Raw genomic sequence first — 19,084 nt, 5'->3', positions numbered from 1 at the left:
TTCTATACACCCTTTAAAATAATCATAAATACATTATATAGGAATTCTTTAAAATGTTATAGGAATAATAATTGTTTTATTAATCTTTAAAAAAATCATGTTGGACTTTTTTTCTTATATGAATCCTATACAAATCTTACTTGAGTCTTGTATAAATATTGTTTTAAGAATCCTAATAGAATTATTGCATGAACTGCACACAGTTCTTTTATGAAGCCCATAGAAATCATACAATTATAAAAGTTAACATATATTATTGTAATAGGAATCCTGCAGATCCTGTTAGAATTTGTTTATACAGCGTATGGCTCAATAAAATATACAAACAACAATTCTTCATATACATGATTTTAAAAATATCATCATAGTGAAAAAGAAATGCCATACAATTCAGATTTTTTATACCACAAGACTAGTATTTCTCACATTTGAGAGTTTATACTATTGCATTGGATAAATGTACAAGTTTTTCCACCAGTGGGCTGTTGCTGATATATAAGTCAAACAATAGATCCTCATTTCCAACTGATAAGAGAGATAAATAAACTATAATGCACTATGTGGCAGTTTTTACTTCAATTTCAACAAAGTTTAGTGCTAGCCTAATCTTCAGTGGTAATTCAGCACTGAAATGGTTTAATCCTATGGTACCACAAGGGAAGCAAGACTGGTAAGACCCATTCGTGAAATGGTACCACATCTTCTTGGTCACACAATGATACATACAAATACTAAGTGCACAATATGCTTAAACATTAACTCCTGTTTTGTATGGTAACTGGGTCAGCTCCTTTAAATTCTACAGTCCTTGTCAGGGCTTTGATTTCATGACATCTTCCCTAGTTGTGTTTTTGTTTGGATGCTTATCACACACCACTGTCTCTGAGTTTGTGTCTGACTCCCATCTCACTGGAAATGCACTCCTAGGCACTTCCCAAGAACCTGTGGGCAATACATATCCCTTCAAGAGCGGTGTGTGTGTGTGTGTGTATGAATGTGCAGCCCAAAGCCTCCCATCCCCTAAAAGAAATGTATTCCAGGAAATGTGTTTAAAATTTTAAATTACATGAGATAAATTGTGTACACACTGTAACCAGAGAAATGTCCCCAATCCTGGAATAGCTGATGTTTCCTCAAATATTGGTGGCACCTAGACTGCCTTTATGGAGGCAAACCTTACCCTGTCACCAAGGGCCAAGGTTGCGCATATCTCAAAACTTGCTTTGCGTATCGAGACAACTTGTCACAAGTTAAATTTAACACGACTGCAACAATTCCAGAAACCACAGAGTAACTGCTGTTGAAACAGTATAAAGCCAAACTTGTTTAAAAATGTGCCTTGTTTTTAATGTACAGTAGATGCAACTTACAGTAATCTTTGAGCTAGAAGCTGCAAGAGCTTTTTAATGTTTGCATACATCCTCTTTCTTTGGGGTCAGACCAGTTTTTACTATTCATGCTCAATCAAATTGAGCTGTGGACTATTCCCCAGTCAGTCTAAAAGAATGATGTTTTCTTTCTAGAGCTCTGAGGCCATTCTGCGAACCTACTAGATCAGTTACACTTGGTTGATCACATAACATAGACAGGTGGTCATGAATACTGCATAACGTTATATTTTTCAGCACTTCAGCACCTAAAGGTTTTTGCTATAAAATAAGGTTGAACCGTCACATTTCTGTGTATTGAATAATACATACAGTAGTCATTTGTTTCAATGCAGTTCAATGCATTTCTTAAAAAAAAAGAAAAATAAAATACCATTGGGATACAAGTGTACAGTATTACTCTGAAGACACCATATCAGAAATAATAGCAGACCACAGCACGACCAGCAATATCAGTGGACCTGGAACACATATTGCACAGTGGTGCCATAGTATTACAACAGATTAGCTTGTGTTTGGGTCCTTACCAAGGGTGAAACCAATGGTATTAAACTCTTGTCACTGTGGTAGTTATACCTAAATGCTCATACCATTTATTTGCCTTTGTGTTACCATTTCACAGAGTATGGGTGAAACATTTATAGATTGTGATTTTTTTTTTTTTTTTATAGAGAGTGGTTTACTGATTTACTTGAAGGGGAAAAAGTGGATAGGAAAGCAAGTCTCAGTCTCGAGATCGGGGACCTTGGTGACTGAAAGCTGATTGGATTAACCCTGAGACCTGGAAAACATAAACTGTTAGTCCTCTACTCACAGGGGAGCCGTGGCTTGGATGTGGATGCAAATCCACAAGGGGGAGGAGAATGGCCCAGGCTCAGCTAGGCCGAACATACTTATGATCAAATCCTTGAATGAAGAAAATTAGATAAAGAGAGGCCAATACGATTAGGCAGCAACGGCACTTGGAGGGGGCTCTAAGGAAACAGATGTTAGTATAACTATAAAGTTTGAGAGAGTAGAGGAGCTAAAGGTCCAGTATAGGCGGAAACTTTGCAGAATAGTGCAATCATGCAAAAGGTAAGATTATTGATGCCAGGGGTCCCGCTGGCTAAAGAGCAGATGAATGAGAAGATAGGGGAAGTGATCAACATCCACCTGGCAAAGACTTGTGCTGGGCGCTGTATAGGAAATAAGAAAATAGTAAAGTTTAGGGGGTGGAGGGAGGACAGTGGGAAAAAACAAAGCTGAAAAGAGAGAGATTGTTAGAAATGGTTAGCAGGATAGATTGGTTAACCAATCAGGAGACAACACATCACAAAACTGATTAATGTGCTGGTAGAGATCGAGTTACAGATAGAGTCAAGAAGGAGATAACTCTCACCTTCCCTCCTTGAAATCCAACCTAAAGGTTAACACTGAATTGTCATGGAAAATCATTTGGCATAGGATGATGCCATCTTATGGGGATATATCTTCTTGCTAGTTCTTGATAACATTTCATTCATATTTAGGTTACACTAATATGCAAAAAATGGTTAAACTAATTAATTAATGCAATATAATTGAAGTGTTTTTTAATTCAATTTTCAAGATTTTTAACACCATTATTCATGGGGTGACTGCACTCCACATCGACGAAACTAGCACTGAATTGTTTTGCATATCATTCATTTCCCATTTTACATTATTACCACACCCCTGACTACACATAGGCATTTCTGAGTAGCTGTGAGCATTCAAATGAGGAGTCACCAAATGTATCTATCTGAGCTAGTGAGTAAAAAAAAAAAAAAAAAAAAAGATAAAACAAAAACTGCATTAATAAGTATACCAATAAATGTAAACATTCCAAGTGGAAAGGGTAGTTTTAATAAACTCAGGTGAACTTTGTGTTTTTGCTTTTGGGTTGTAACACTTCAAACAAATTTCAATGTGATGCACAATACCCGTGCCTAAATACCACTGTCAAGTTTTACATTGTATTTTCTTAAAGTTTAACATGTTCTCTTGAACAAACCTTGTCTTTGAAAGCATATTCAAATTTCATAAACAGACAGACTATGATAATAAATAGTACCTTTCCAACGACAATACTCAAGTGATCTGGGCAGGGAAGGGAAATAATATTACAGGTAAGCCTTCAGTGAGGTTTCAATTAAACGGTTAAAAGAGGAATGCTACTTTGATTTTTTTTTTTTACTGTTTGAGCATTGCTTTATGGTGATTTCTACAGCTGGGCTCAGGTTGCTCTTTGTGTGATTCTAAAAAATATACAGCTTTATCACTTTTTTGGTGAGCTCCGAAATGTATTTCACCCAAAACCAAATGCTTAAGGATTGAATGTATGTTTTAAGTTGCATTTATGTGTAAAGGGTAATTGTTTTAAATAGGGAAAGCACAAGAAAAAATATAAATATAATCATATTCACTAAATATTTACATGGCTCCCCAGTTTTTGTTAACATTTTGAAACAAATGGAGGAAAATCCTGCAATAGACCATTGTGTCAATCTCTGTTTTATCTAAATGTATTCATCATGTACATAAATAACACAAATACCCTTCATATTTTTGATAATTACAAATGTGAACTTCACAAAATAAATCAACTAATTACAAGTCATCGCATTTAAATTCAGAGACATCCTGATCTTCAGCTTCAACCAGAAAACGATATATGTATGTTCATGCTTTTTAAATAAGGTTTGTTGTTTCATGTTTTGGTTTGTTGTCTGGAGCAATCCTTGCATAACTGCCCTAACATATAAGGACATTTGCTTTTCCAGTTCCCAAAAGCTAACTGAATCCAGAACATTGTCTAGTCAGCTCTTAAAGGGCCCCAAAGACTCAGCAGCACCACAGTGGCTTTGTAATCCATTCCATACACTCTCTCACTGCCTCTGTCCTATGTATGTCTCCACTAGTCTCCAACTGGGTTCTCTGGTCATGGTATCTGTGCTTTGCTTCAAACTAAGGTTAAGGTTGTTATGATTTATAAAAATAATTAAAACACCCTGGCGTTCAAATGATAATCGTCCCTGAAAGGTTTGGGACTACATTCTCTGTTGTTTTCTAATGCATCCGTCTGAATTATGATAATTTTCTTCTATGTTTGATCCAGTCAATCCAAAAGTTATTAGAAGTATCTATGTGGGAAGGAATGCAGCAGTCAAAGCAATATGTTGAGACTAACATAAAAACCCAGATTCTGAGCATTAAACTTAAAAATATATTATTTTCAGCTTTGTCAGTGGGGGTTTATGCTGTTTATCCTTCCTTTGGTATTACCATCTCAATCATATTTGTGAAAAAGGGGTCCAGATAGTAATCCTCCTACAGCTGACATACAAAAAACGTGAACCTGGGTTCTGTTTTGTGTGCATGATCCATCAAATGCGCTTTGTGAAATAAAAAAATAAAAAATAGAAAATTGTACAGTATTTAAATAGCTGTTCATCCAGTAGCTATGTAAAAATAGCAAGCAGATGTGACTAATAACTTATTGTTCACCCTGACCAAATACACTGTGATAATCTAATGGTGGTATACAGTACATCATAGCAATATTCTAATTAAAGGTTCAATGGCTTGTTATTTTTATCTCTGTAAAAATTTTAGGCAGTAACTCAGGGAAGTAACTTACCTATACATATCAACCATCAATTAATTAGTAAGACAAGACCAAATGTCAAAAAAAGTTAAAATGATGTGCCATATACTGTTGTTTAATCTCTTTTACCATCTGTCAATGTGCAAGGGGGCTTGAGGCCTGTTGATAGCCTGATAGTTGGTTTAGAATGAAAGTTCTGACAAGGTCAAATGGTGATTGACTTTATGCTCTTCACAGAAAATAATTGTTAGATTCTGGCTACATATCTTGTGTTGCATAACTATGTTGAAGAACCACAACTATTTCTGTCAGGTTATCAGTTTATAAGCAGAAAATTCTGCACAATGGTGAACATCTTTACATCAATATACACTTACAAGCTCAGGTGCCTATGCAATGCATGTAACAGTAAACAATGTACTATCCCAGCTGTGCCATTTACCGGTAACAAAACACATATACTTTTAGAAGTATTAAACAACATTCCTTATCATAGGGTTCCTACACAGATATCTTCTCAGGCCTTAGCCCCTCCACAGACCTCAAACACAGTTTGACCTGCTTATTTTGACCCTCTACCAATAATGTCACATTTTTTGAATTATAAATAATGTGTGCACAGTTTTTCAAACAAACTTTTTTTCTTCAAAGCTGTAGTGGTTAAACTGAACACTGTTATATGGAGGAGGAGGTTAAATGTCAGCAAACCTTGCAAAGAAAATGTACGAAATAAAATTTACTAGTTGCATATGCATTCAGCCCCTTTAGTCAGTACTAATTATTACTTTTATTAAATTCTAAATATAGTATAAGTTCATTTTATCATGTTTGTCTCTGAACATTAGAGACCAGATAGTTAATTTATGTAAGCATCACATAAGAGGGAGTCTTACCAGTCTCAAAAAAAGTCAGAAAACTAGTTGTACTGCTTGCTTCTTAGACAATAGTCGCTGAAGCAAGATGTACAATACCATTTTTAATAAACAGCAATTCCTGATCAAACCTTTGTTGTTTTTAAAACTGGTGTATGTCTATATACCACAAGGCATGTATGTATTTATTTAAATACAAGGTCATCTTTATCACACAATATGGTTTGAATGATCTGTGTTTATCTTAAAGCGAAAACTCTTACCTGTTGTGCACTTCCATGTGTCTATTCTAAATATGCATATATAGTACTGTACTGAAATCTCTATTTTGCAAGGCATGCTTTCAGTTTGTTTTGCATTTGCTAGGCCAATTCATCTAGAGTGCTATGACTATGGCTTCTTTCTTGTCATAAAAGCAACCTTCCTTTATTGACTAGCTTGCATTCAGCCTGTAATATGTTTTGAACCAGAAGACACTGCTGAAATGACCAAGGAACTGTAACAGGGAGCCTGAGTATAAGATGTAGAAACTAGGAAGTTTAATATAACCATATATCATATAAAAACAGACACAAACATGTTTTGTTTTCATCCTTCTCTGTTTTGCTTAGTAGAATAAAGAGCATATTTGTGAACCGAAAAACAATAAGGTCACCCTCAAGACTACAAAAGGATATAAAGACATTATTGTGACATTTTGAAATAAAATAAGATCATATATGATTAGTTTATTATTGGGTTACTTTATTATGATTGTACAAAATAAGTGCTTTTAATAAGCAATATATATGTTAATAAATAACATTGACCGTTTCATTCTAGTTTGCAATACCAGATTTGGCTTTTGCCACATGTTTTATACTTTTGGAAAAGTTTGAAAAATCAACAGTTTTTTATTCAACAAAAAAGTGGATCAAACTTTACATTGGACACACATTTTAGGAAATATGTACAGTTAAAGTACAAAAAATAGCACTAACATGCTTTATCTGATGATACAGTTTAGCTTAAATACAATACAATATAACAAATAAAAGAGCTTTTAATACTGAAAGCCTGAAATCCCACCAACCCCTCAAGTCATTAAACCCTCCAATCCCTTTTAAAAATGTGAGGACTGCTTCCCACGGAGCTTCATTCTGATAATAATCTCAGTAAGTAGTTATTTGTAATAAATTATGTTTGTGAGCCCCAAGAGAGGATTAATCTAATTGTGAGAGAGACAGAAACACAACACATAAGAATAGGTGCGAGATCGGCCAGCATGCAATTAAACTACTTCATGACTCATAATGTAAAAAGGTGATGCTGTGTGCCAGTTTCAGTGTTGTATCAGATGGAAGCCCTCCTCAGGACAAATGAAGATCATGTTGTGAAGTCAATGCAACATCACTCTCAGGTGACAGCTACATTGCTCCCTATAACCCATGTTGTCTGGACCTGTCGTCTTTGAGTGGTTTTTATTGTTCCACAACTTAAATGTTTTCCTCAGCTTAAGTATAAAGTGGTTCTGTTGTATTCTGTACTGGGAGTGATAGAAGGCAGGAAGAATGACCAGATTAAAGTATGATATTATTTTTGTCCTGGGCTAGCTCACAGAAAGGTGAGGCCTGATGGTGTGAGAGGTGGCTCAGTAACTGGCCTGTTTAAACACTGATTCCTAATAAAACATTTTAGATCAGTATCCAGCATGCTGATAGGTTAATAGACATACAGTGTCATACCTACAGTGCTGAGAAAAAGTTTATGAACCCCAATGACAATTATGGAAATTCCATAGTTTTACCATGATAGCCTTCTTGAATTTTTTCTTAAATACCCAATAGGGTTTATATTAGCCAATTCCATGTCTTTTGAAACAAAATGATGTATGAATTAGACAAACAATGAGAAAATAAGATTCAGGGTTTGTGAAAAAGTATGTGAACCCCTGGTTTTATCAGCTCAATTAAGGGGATAATTAGAATCAGGTGTTTAAATAATTAGGTAGATCTTCAGGAGTGAGTTTAGGAGGCCCCACCCTATACAAAGATCAGAAATTTTGTGAGTTTGTTCTTTACCATACAGGTGTGTGGAAACATGTCATGCCACGATCAAAAGAAATCTCAGAGGACCTCAGAAAAACAGTTATTGATGCACATCAATCTAGAAAGGGTTACAAAACCATTTCTAAGGATTTGGGGCTCCACCAATCCACTGTCAGACAGATAGTCTACAAATGGAGAAAGTTCAAGACCACTGTCACTGTACCCAGGAGTGATCGTCCTATCAAAATCTCTCCAAGAATAAACCGGAAAATCATCAAGGAAGTCACAAAGAACCCCAGAGTATCACCCAAAGATCTGCAGGCCACTCTCGCCTTGGCTAATGTGAGTGTTCATTAACTATCAGAAAAAGACTGAACAAGAATGGCGTTCATGGAAGGATAGACAGAAGGAAACCACTGCTCTCTAAAAGGAACATTGCTGCTCGTCTGAAGTTCGCCAAAGAGCACATAGATGATCCACAAGACTTCTGGAACAATGTTCTCTGGACTGACGAGTCAAAAACGTTATGTTTGGCGAAAACCAAACACTGTGTTTGAACAGAAGAACCTCATTCCAACCGTCAAGCATGGTGGTGGGAGTGTGATGCTTTGGGGCTGCTTTGCTGCCTCAGGACCTGGACGGCTTGCCATCATTGACACAACCATGAATTCTGCATTGTATCAGAAGATTCTAGAGGAGAATGTCAGGACATCCGTCCGTGAGCTGAAGCTGAACCAAAAGTGGGTCATGCAGCAAGACAATGATCCTAAACATACAAGCAGATCTACAAAAGAATGGCTGCAGAAGAAGAAATTCTGCATTTTAGAATGGCCTAGTCAAAGCCCGGACCTAAACCCCGTCCAAATGTTGTGGCAGGACCTGAAGCAAGTTGTCCATGCAAGGAAGCCCTCAAATGCCACTGAGTTGAAGAAGTTCTTAAGGAGGAATGGACCAAAATACCTCAAAACCAATGTGAGAGACTGACCAACAGTTATAGGAAACGCTTAGTTGAAGTAAATTCCTTTCACCAGTTACTGAATTTAAAGGTTCACATATTGTTTTCACTCATGGATATTGGATGTTGAAACATTTGTGGATAAATAAATATTGAAAAAGTATCATGTTTTTGTGTCATTTGTTTAATCAGGTTATCTTTATCTATTATTAGGACTTAGATTAAGGTCTAATAACATTTTAGGTTTGAAATATGTGAAATATATGACAATCCTAAGTGGTTCACAAACTTTTTTTTTGGCACTGTATATAACATCCTCCAGATTACCTAACCTGGATATATGATCTGTCTCTTATAAACGGTTACCCCCTTAGTAGACCAATCAGAACTCCTCACTCGTTGATTCAAGTTGAGTTGCTAACCACTTCTACCTCCAAACCTCTTTGTCTGACTGTCCACTGTATTCACCATATGAACACATTTTTTGGTACCTATCTTCATGAAAATAGTGCAACATTATAGTTTTTCACATTATGGGGAGAAAAATGAAAAACAAGTAGTTTTATATTGACAACAGCATTCAGCCCAACAACACTCCAGGTTTACCATCATGTGAGTAATAATTTGATATTAACCTGTGCCTTCAAATAATTAGCACAGTATAGCTTGTGACCCAGCCACCCAACCAATCATTAATGTAGTGCTGAATCCTCATATCAAGCACAGCCTTGTACATTAGTTGTGTACTCAAGTAGCCTTCCTAAAAAGCCACGTTAAGTGATATTCTGCTACAATAACAAATCATTATTCAATAGACAAAATGTTTGCAACTTCTACTAAACAATATTCTAAAATCCAAGGGACATTTACAAGTTTTTTTTTTTTTTAATTTTTTATTTTTTTAAATTTATGTAACATCTTTTATACTAATTACATTTTATGTAGCAGCATGACTCACCCTGATTGTTAAAAGGTCCCAATCTAAACCATTATGTATCTACGTATTTGCAACAGGACGAGGAGCCCTGTATATGATTGTCTATTTATTTGTTTATTTTTAGAACAGGGTAACCCCCCCCCCGCCCCATGCAGTTTATTATTTTGTATTTGTTTTGTTGTTTTGTTATTGTTTTGTTTCTGGCAAAGACGAGATTAGGCAGCTCTTCCTCTGCCAGTGTTTAATAAAAAAAAAAAAAAAAAAAAAAAAAAAAAAACAGTGCAGAAGGTGGCCACCTGCATATAAACCTGCATCGCTCTCAGTTCGGGAGAGGTATACAGAGGAGAGTACGGGTGAGCAAGAGGATGGAGAAACAAAACGAAATGAAAAGAATAGGAACAGTGACAGCAATCTACCCAGCCTGACCTGTGTGTGTGTGTTATTCGGTTTTGTGTTTGTTTTTATTTAAAACTTTTATTTTGCTCTGTGAGCAGTGTCTTTTTCTTTAAGTATTTATTTTATTTTTGTTATTTAAAAATAAAATGGTGCAAGCACCATTGCGCCGTATCTGCAGTATGTTTTTGTTTTTGTTCCTGCATCTGGCCTGACATCACCACTGGTTACCCTGTCACAGTATTATTAAGATTACAGGGTGTTAGTATGTCTTGGTAATTATTGCAATACTGATCATACTAACCATAATGTGGTCTTAACATGATGATTACTAATGATCAATGGAAACATTGTATTATTGATACGAAAAGATTGACGATAACATCCTAAAATAAATGTGGTTGCCAAAATATGATGTTTTTCTGACATAATAACTACATTATGTAGACTCATCGGTTAAAGATTTGGATTCTATCACCTAGAAAATAAAAAAAGTCACAATATGGCAGCCATGTTCCTTTAAAATTAATGTCACCAGCAAATTTTGCAAGTATGATATTTGAATGTAAAATGGTTTCTGAAGTATGTAGTATGAAAGAGTGGTGATACATTTATATATAAGAATTCCTTGTATATAGGGTGCTTAGTTCTCAAAAATAATGGAAATGTATCAATTTGGTTAGTCAATACTCAATCCTCCAGGGCAGCTATACACTTGTAATTCTGAGGGTATATAACTGTGATGTACAATACATTTGTCAGTGTTGGGAAAGTTACTTTTAGAAATGAATCTGTTACAGTTACAAGTTGCTTCACAAAAATTAACTTATTACAGTTACTTCTTATGTACAGTTTACATTTTACAGATATATACTGTATACAGTCAAACTGATATAGATAACCACATTAGGACCAGAAAAAAGGTAATTTTTTTATAAACACTGTATGTTTATGTTATTTTTTCGGTTTTAACCGATAAAACCCGATAAAACACCCTTGTCCCATTAAAAAATAAAACCTACTACAAAAATAATAACAAATACATTTCCCAGCGCTGCTGGGCAATGTCCCGCCTTCCTGACTACTGAATACTTTAAACCTGCCCCAACTACTGAGTGACAGCACATTCCTACATTTCTATCAGAGACTCCTCCTGCGAGATTCAAAATGAGATTACAATCAGTAATGGAAGTTTGTTAGCAAGATTTAAAGCTGTATTACAGTTAAAATACAGAAGATTTAAAACAAAATTGTGGTGAAATGTACAAAAATGCCTCCACACAAAAACCCCAGAAGAATGTGCCCGTGACCATAATGATTTCGTTATGGAAGACAGCAAATGAAAGACGGTACAACTTGTGTACAAGTACTGTCGAGTTACTATACTATACATATTCTGACAGCAAAGAAAACAACAAAACGCTCAAGCATTTTGGAAAGTAACCAAAAACACTAATTTCATACAGTATATCGAAAAGGAAAGCCCTGAAAAAACCTGTACATAAAACTTGAAAATAGCTAAAAACAAGCACCGAAAAAGACAATCAAAACCGAAAAACATAAGCCCTAGTTATATCCAACAACACCTTTATTTCAATGCATATGGGGAAAAGTGGTTTATTTTCAGAAACGGCAACACATATAATGCATACTCGATTAACACAAAACTGTATTTGACAAGTTTAGAAAATTTGGAAGTTAAAAATAACAAATTAGTATCTATAAGATTTCCATTACATGAGAGTAGATGTTAAACTTCATGCTGATTTGAACTCGGCTCTCGCCAAGATAAGCACCAACTAAGACATAGCTTTGCAGTAAACTAATTTAATCCATCTGCATCTCCATCCATTTGCGTTGTTTTCCATCTGATGATGTATTTATCCTTCTGTCTGGTGTTGATTGCTGAAGTGTAATGCTGGCTCCAGGGATCAGCTCATTTTGCCTCCCCAGCGTATCAGCACACACAACGGCTGCGATGCTGGCTCCAGGGATCAATCCAGTGCAGTCTCCCCAGCGCATCAACATGACAACCGTTTGGATTGAGCTGAGTAGGGTACATCTCTGGAGTCTTCAAGTGGGCACCTTCCATCCTCTGTGTTTTGTTGACTAGACCACGACACCTCAAGAGGGCTCAACAATGATTCTGGCATCCCAGCATCACCCCCCTCCATCACCCACTCAGCTCAGCCCAGCTTACTCACCTGTACACCAGCGTTGCTTTCTTTCTATTGTGCTTGAGATCCCCAACCAGAATCTTTCCATCTCAACCACAGCCAGTTGCTGTACTTTCTGCTGCTTCAGATAAGTTCTTCACTGTGTGACACAACTCTTGGCCACTGAACCCGACGTCTCTGAGAAACCGGATTGTAGAGTGTGCCACAAATCCTTGACAACCCACCTCCATGGGTAAAGCTCGGACTCTCCATCCTTGCTCTTCCTCTTCAGAAACTGGTTGAGCATACCCAAGTTTCTTCCTCTCATACGCCTTATCCACAGCATCTTCCCATGGCACTGTTAACTCTACCAGATGAACAAGGCGTGCTGATCCAGAACACAAGACAGTGTCTGGTTGAAGGTTAGTGGTGGCAAACTCAGGTGAAAAAATATGCCGTTGACCAACATTTGCCAGCATCTTCCAGTCTCTAGCAGCTTCCAGTTGTCCTGGGCGAGGTTTAGTTTTAATACCTTTTCTTGGTGGTTGCTCTCCTGGAAGGAGAAATATTGTCTTTTGTGTGAAATGCGTTGATGGGACTGGTGGCAATTTATTGGACAGGTTACGCTTGTCTTCCAATGCTAAGGCCAAACATCGCAGCACCTGGTCATGGCGCCAAGTAAACCATCCTTGGCTAAGACCCACCTTACATCCTGTCAAAATGTGCCTTAATGTTGCAGGTGATGAACACAAAGGACATGAGGGATCTTCACCCACTCAGAGGTATAGGTCCTGTGGTGATGGGAGAACGTCATATGCTGATCTGATGAGGAAACTGATCTTGCTCTGTTCCACTGTCCATAGGTCTTGCCAGCCGATCTTGTATCTTTTCGAACAACATATACAGTACAGTATCAAGAAACAAAGTACTATATTAAACAAATCACTTTTAAAGTTGTGATATCCAGTTTTTGCACACAAATGTGACTACCGCCTTTTTGAAATTGCACTGATAATATATAGTTTTTCTTTCAGAAATTAGTGAACGAGATCTCTTAGCACTAGCCACGATGACAGAACAGATGCCCAACATAGGGGTATATCTTAATTGTATTATTATACACAGTGAACTATACCTTTCCTGTAAACCTCAGTGTTTAACAGTCTTATAATACATAGTGGTGGCGCAAGACCCGTGTATAATAAGATTGCCCATGTATAATAAGGTTGATGCTAAAACTGCTAATCTCAACAAACCTTTACCACCAGTACCTGAAAACAGCAAAACACTGTCAATACCAAAACAAACAACAATATCCTGCCAATTTAAATTTGTATCTGCACAAGACAGGGACATATTTGTGGAAGTGTAAAATAACGCAAGTACTCTTACTGTAGAAAAACAATAAGTGAAATAAATGTAGCAAGAAATTACCTCTGTGCCCTCTGTGGGATGTTAGGCAGTTTAGACTAATGGCCCACAAAAAGCAGAGGCCCTTGAGTGACAAGGAAATCACCATTCTCCATAAAAGCAAAGCATTTTCTTCTTTGATCCTTAGTAATAATGCAGTTTTTCCTACTACCCCCCCCCCCCCCCCCACACACACACACACAGTCTTTTTTATCAAATAAAAAAATACCTAAGTTTAAAATGAATGGTTAAAAAATAAATCTTTTGAAATGTCGTTTTCCAAATGTTATTCGCAACACAAAATAAACACTGTAATTCTACAATTTCTGCCTGTTATTCCACATTATATTATAACAAATAATATATACCAAAACTGCACATATAAGGCTGTAAATCTCTGCTTTCTGGTGACATTGATAAATCACTGTCATTGATTAATATGCCATCAGAAACACTCACTAGAATAATAGCTATATAATGCATAGTTGGAAGTATATTATTATTATTATTACCAATATTTGTGGTACATTTTCTCAGTTGTGGGGTAATAATAATATACAACACAGTTAACTGTACAATAAAACACATTTCAAAGAGGATAAAATATATAAAATAATTATAAAATAACTATATAATGCATCTAAATTGAACAAGCTACATGGATAGAATCAGTGTTTTATAAAATACAGTGTCTAGTATAAATTATGTTAACTATAATTTGCATTATACATTTAATTTAACTGATTAACTGTCTCTGTCATGCACTCTGTTGTGAACACAATAACTGCCTTGATTGTGGACCAGTTATCACCAAACATATTTTATTATTCAATCCAGTATATACGTTTCAGATTGCATTTGACTATAATCTTTCACTTACTGTACGCTTACTATGCAATTATGAGGACCCTCTGCGTGTGCCTGCACTGGTTTTCATATAAGGTAATGGCTGCTGATATTGGAATGCATGATTCCAGTTGTTAACTTGAATGGTTTTTTTGGGGTGTATAAATGCATAGAATAGAATGGCATGACATGCCATAGTCATCTAGGCACATTGAAGGGCTTTCCCACAAATGTACTAGGTTGTATTCCATGTAACAGCTGCAGTGCTCATCTCTTACTGAAGTGGACCCATTGCAGATATTTGTACAAACCAATTATGACACATGCAATTACCTTGTTAACGTATTTTGCACTCAATTAACGTCTTTGCTTTTTTTTTTTTTTTTAATAAATAATATTTTCAAAATGCCAAAATAAATGTCCATTGTGTATTTACTCTATACTCATCTTTGTATGTTTCTTTTGCAGCCCCAAATGTGTACTGATGATTATACATGTGTAATGTTGTCAACAATCCCAATTTTAAAAGTGTGTGTATAGCTGTTGTCTGTTTGACGTGTGGCAATGGCTTGTGATGTTTCACTTTGTTTCTGGTCACAAACAGTTGTCAAAAGAAAGTGTACTTTGTATGATCAGTTTTAAGAATAATGTTTTCTCACTGATGAAAAATACTATTGTTTTCTATTGTAATGAAAACTATTGTAATTCTCCCCAAAACCAAAGCCTTTGTATTCGTTAGGATTTTTCAGGTGACTACAACCGTGTCAGAAAATGGTGTTATTGCCTAAGATAGCAAAGTTCAAACGAAAACTCAAAATGTTACAGGCATAATTTGTTTTGATAACGGAGGTTTTCCTGTGAGATATATATATATATAATATATATATAAAATATATGATTATAGCATAAATATGTATAGATATATATAGATATAAGTGGTATAAATGGTATAAATCATAGGAGATTCAGGAAAAAAAAAACAGACTTTGGTTGTATTAATTAATTTCCAGGTGGTAAGCTGTTCCTATGTTTTCTTCGTACTGATAACCATGTACAGTATAATGAGGCTAATATAAAAAAAAAAAAAAACACTTGCTTTCAACACGTAAGGTTGTTTTTCTTTTGCTGAAAAGGAGTGGGAGAAACAGAGATATTGGGGTTGCAAATGCCAATACTGGCACCCAGGATGTATTTATTTAAAGCAAAAACAGTTCAGGTGCAATACCATGTGCCACCATCGAGTTACCAGCAATGGACCTTGACTAGCACTAACTGATGTTATTTTTGGTAAGGCAGTCCGAGATTAGTGCTCAGGGACGGTGAAACCAGCTGTGTACACAACAAAAGCTGGCCTACAGTAGTTCAGCCATGTGGTATTCTCCCTACACAGCGAGATCCTGCACTAGAAACCTATCCTCTCTGACTCAACTGACCAAATTCTGCACCGGTTTTTAAGAAAAAAACAAAAAAAAATCTAATTTGTGTTTTTTTTGTTTTTTTTTTAACAAAAGCCAAACAAAGACAATACAGTATTAAGAAAAAAATTAATTGTTTTGCCCTTGTGCTTTTAAAGTAGCTGTGGCTGTCAACAAACTACTCATAATTCCATAATAATGCTCATGTCTTTAATAAGATATCAACAGCCCAGAATTGAAAGAAGAAAACAAGACAATACTAAAAACCTAAAAATTTAAAAAGACAGCTTGGTGAATAAGAAACTTTCACAAGTAGTGAACTTTTTAGAGAAATACAGAAAAAGAAACACAAAATCTATTCAAAAGAAAGCTTTATAGATAAGGCCCAAAGAGACCAAAAGTTGCCTTTGAAGAAAGGAAAACAGCACCAGGACTCAGAAGAAGAAGACATGTGCCAGTGAATTGAAAAAATGCAAATGTGTCTCTGTAAAGACTGGACGTTCGAGATGCCTTGATTTCAGCTCTTAATGAAACCAGCCCTGCTTTCTCCTGCCAATTGAGACACGTGCATGCTTTGTTCATAGAAACACAGGAACACACACAGAATTGAAAGAGCAAAGTTACAAACAGCTGTGAAGCCTCAAGGGAGATTTACTCGCCACCAAGTGATGGTAGCATTCACAACATGCATTTTTACAATATGCTGTTATTTATTTTTACATATGAAAATCGGTTTAAGCAGGTTTCCCTGGTTTGAAACATATGTTTTCATTTGCAGATGCTGTTTACAGTTTGGTGGAGAAGAAATGTATTATGATTTCAGGACACACAGCACATGCTTTTCAGGAAAATGCAAAAGCTTGTCATTAGCGCAATTTTCTTTTTTTTACAAAGCAACAATGCACCAATCATATTATTTTATCCATAACTATAAAACACTTAATAAATAAAATAAACTTATTAAAAAGATGTAGAAAAAAAAAAACTTATTGTACAACCCAACGAAGTTATAAACCAACATTTAAAAGATCATTTTAAGTTGTTTCTTATTAAAATTGTATTTGGTGTTTCTACCATTCAGGGGAAAAAAAAACAAAAAAAAAACAACTAATAACAATTGGAATAAAATGCTTTGAGAATCTGTTTACAGATTCCTGTGACAAAGATGGTATATGCTTTAAAATGATTTGGATTCTGTCTATTTTATTCAAAATTCATGGGGTATGGCAATGTGTAAGTGAGTGAGGAGGAGGTTTAGGAGCTAAGATGGGTCCCACTCTGGCTGACGGAGCCACCCATGTGAGCAGCTTGAGGACATTAAACATAAATCCCATGCTAATCTATTTAATAAATCCAGAAACCTGAATTGCTGTTTTTAGGGTTTTTCTCACACATACTGTAGGAAAGATATGATAATATATCATATTTCCATAATGGCAATTTGAAACCACCCTGGAAGCCAGGCTTTTGAAGTCATATTGAGACATGATTGCTTGATTGTACCACCTGAGGTTGTTGATTTTGCTGAGAAAATAATGCAGTTTGTCATTTACTGCTTAGAGCAATTTACTACCATTCTGTTCTGTCTAGTGAGTGTTCATATTTCATATCTTAATTAAAAGACTGTTCTGTAGAGTATGCCCCAAATTTGGCCTTAAGCAGTAAACTTCAGTGATTCTTGCAAAAATTGAATAAAAATACAAAATGCCTGTAAAGGCCACTTTTTAACAATGTAATGCTTTTTTACTTTCATGTCTTCCAAGATAAATTATTTCTGATATGCAAGTTCATATTGTACACAGAGAAACATTAGGAAACACACCTACAAAATAATTTTAAGAGAGTAGCAGAATAAACATAGTTACTTTACTGGAAATAGTCTTCATAATGTTTCAGTTCCAAAGTTAAACAAGTCAACCATGAATACTTTTTAATTACAGGTTTACAGATACGGAATTCGCTTCCAAATCACAATAAGAATTTGGACAGTCTCAATATTTTAATTGCTTTTTGTCTGCAAGATTAATCAGTGTTTTCTTTATTTATTTCTTTATTGTTATTGATATTGTATGTGGACTTATACCAAATAAATTTCACAGAGTGATGGTAAGTGTAATGTTTCATGACAGCTCAGAGAGTGCCATGATACTTGAAGGGAGTTAAAGGGATAGAACAGGAGTCTTGCTTTCAGCAATGGAGAACCTTATTTGCCAAAGGCTGGTCCGGCGACCCAATACTTGAAAACACATAGATAGAATAACCCACTCTGTGGAGAGCGACTTACGCAGCGACTTGGGAACAGAGCTACCCACTGGGACCGAACGGACCTCCGAAGGAGATCCTTGAAAAAGAAAAATTTGAGGGACTCAGGATCATGGAACGGAGCTTACAGGAGTCCTGGAGCTAGAAATAAAGTAACCTCACCTGTGAGGATAAAAAAGAAAAGACTGCAACCACTGCACAACAGAGACTTAAGTGGGAAAAAACAAACAAGACAAAGAAAGGTTAGTATTAATGACCTAAAGGATAGCCGACTGCACTATGGAGAGGTAAAACTCCCTTTTTTTAGGAGGAAACTTCTAGTGGACCAGGCAGAGAGGGCACCCTCACTCGGGGCAATATAGCTAGGGACTGGAGGCAGATACGATGACTATTGGGGTGGATCTGATGTAGAGATCGACTGGGAGGGAAGGCCTGTCTTGGTGACGAGGGAGGAGAGGTGAGAGGCGAACCAATGTCTAGTGATGATGTTTTTGGATAGGTCGGAGAAGAGGGGTTCAGAGGATGAAGAATTCTTGGTTGATAGGAATGTCTGCAGATGTGTAAGGGCAGAGGAGAGTTGATGTCTGAGAGCTGTATACAGTGAGTGGATGGAAGCTGGTCGGTTTTGAGCATCAGAGAAAAAGGAGGAGATAGTAGTCCTTAACGAGGAAGAGATTGTTGGATTGGATTCCAGAGGTTGGGAAGCTAGGAAGGGATAATTGAACAGGCTGTAGCATAGGAAGCTTTAGATGAAGGGACGAGGGCTGCAAACATGTAATGCTGAGCAGATTGAAGGAGGTTACTGAGAGTAGA

The sequence above is a fragment of the Polyodon spathula genome, chromosome 7, assembly GCF_017654505.1.
Source record: "Polyodon spathula isolate WHYD16114869_AA chromosome 7, ASM1765450v1, whole genome shotgun sequence".
In the NCBI taxonomy this organism is placed as follows: Eukaryota; Metazoa; Chordata; class Actinopteri; order Acipenseriformes; family Polyodontidae; genus Polyodon; species Polyodon spathula.
Note: the sequence above shows the minus strand (reverse complement) of the source record.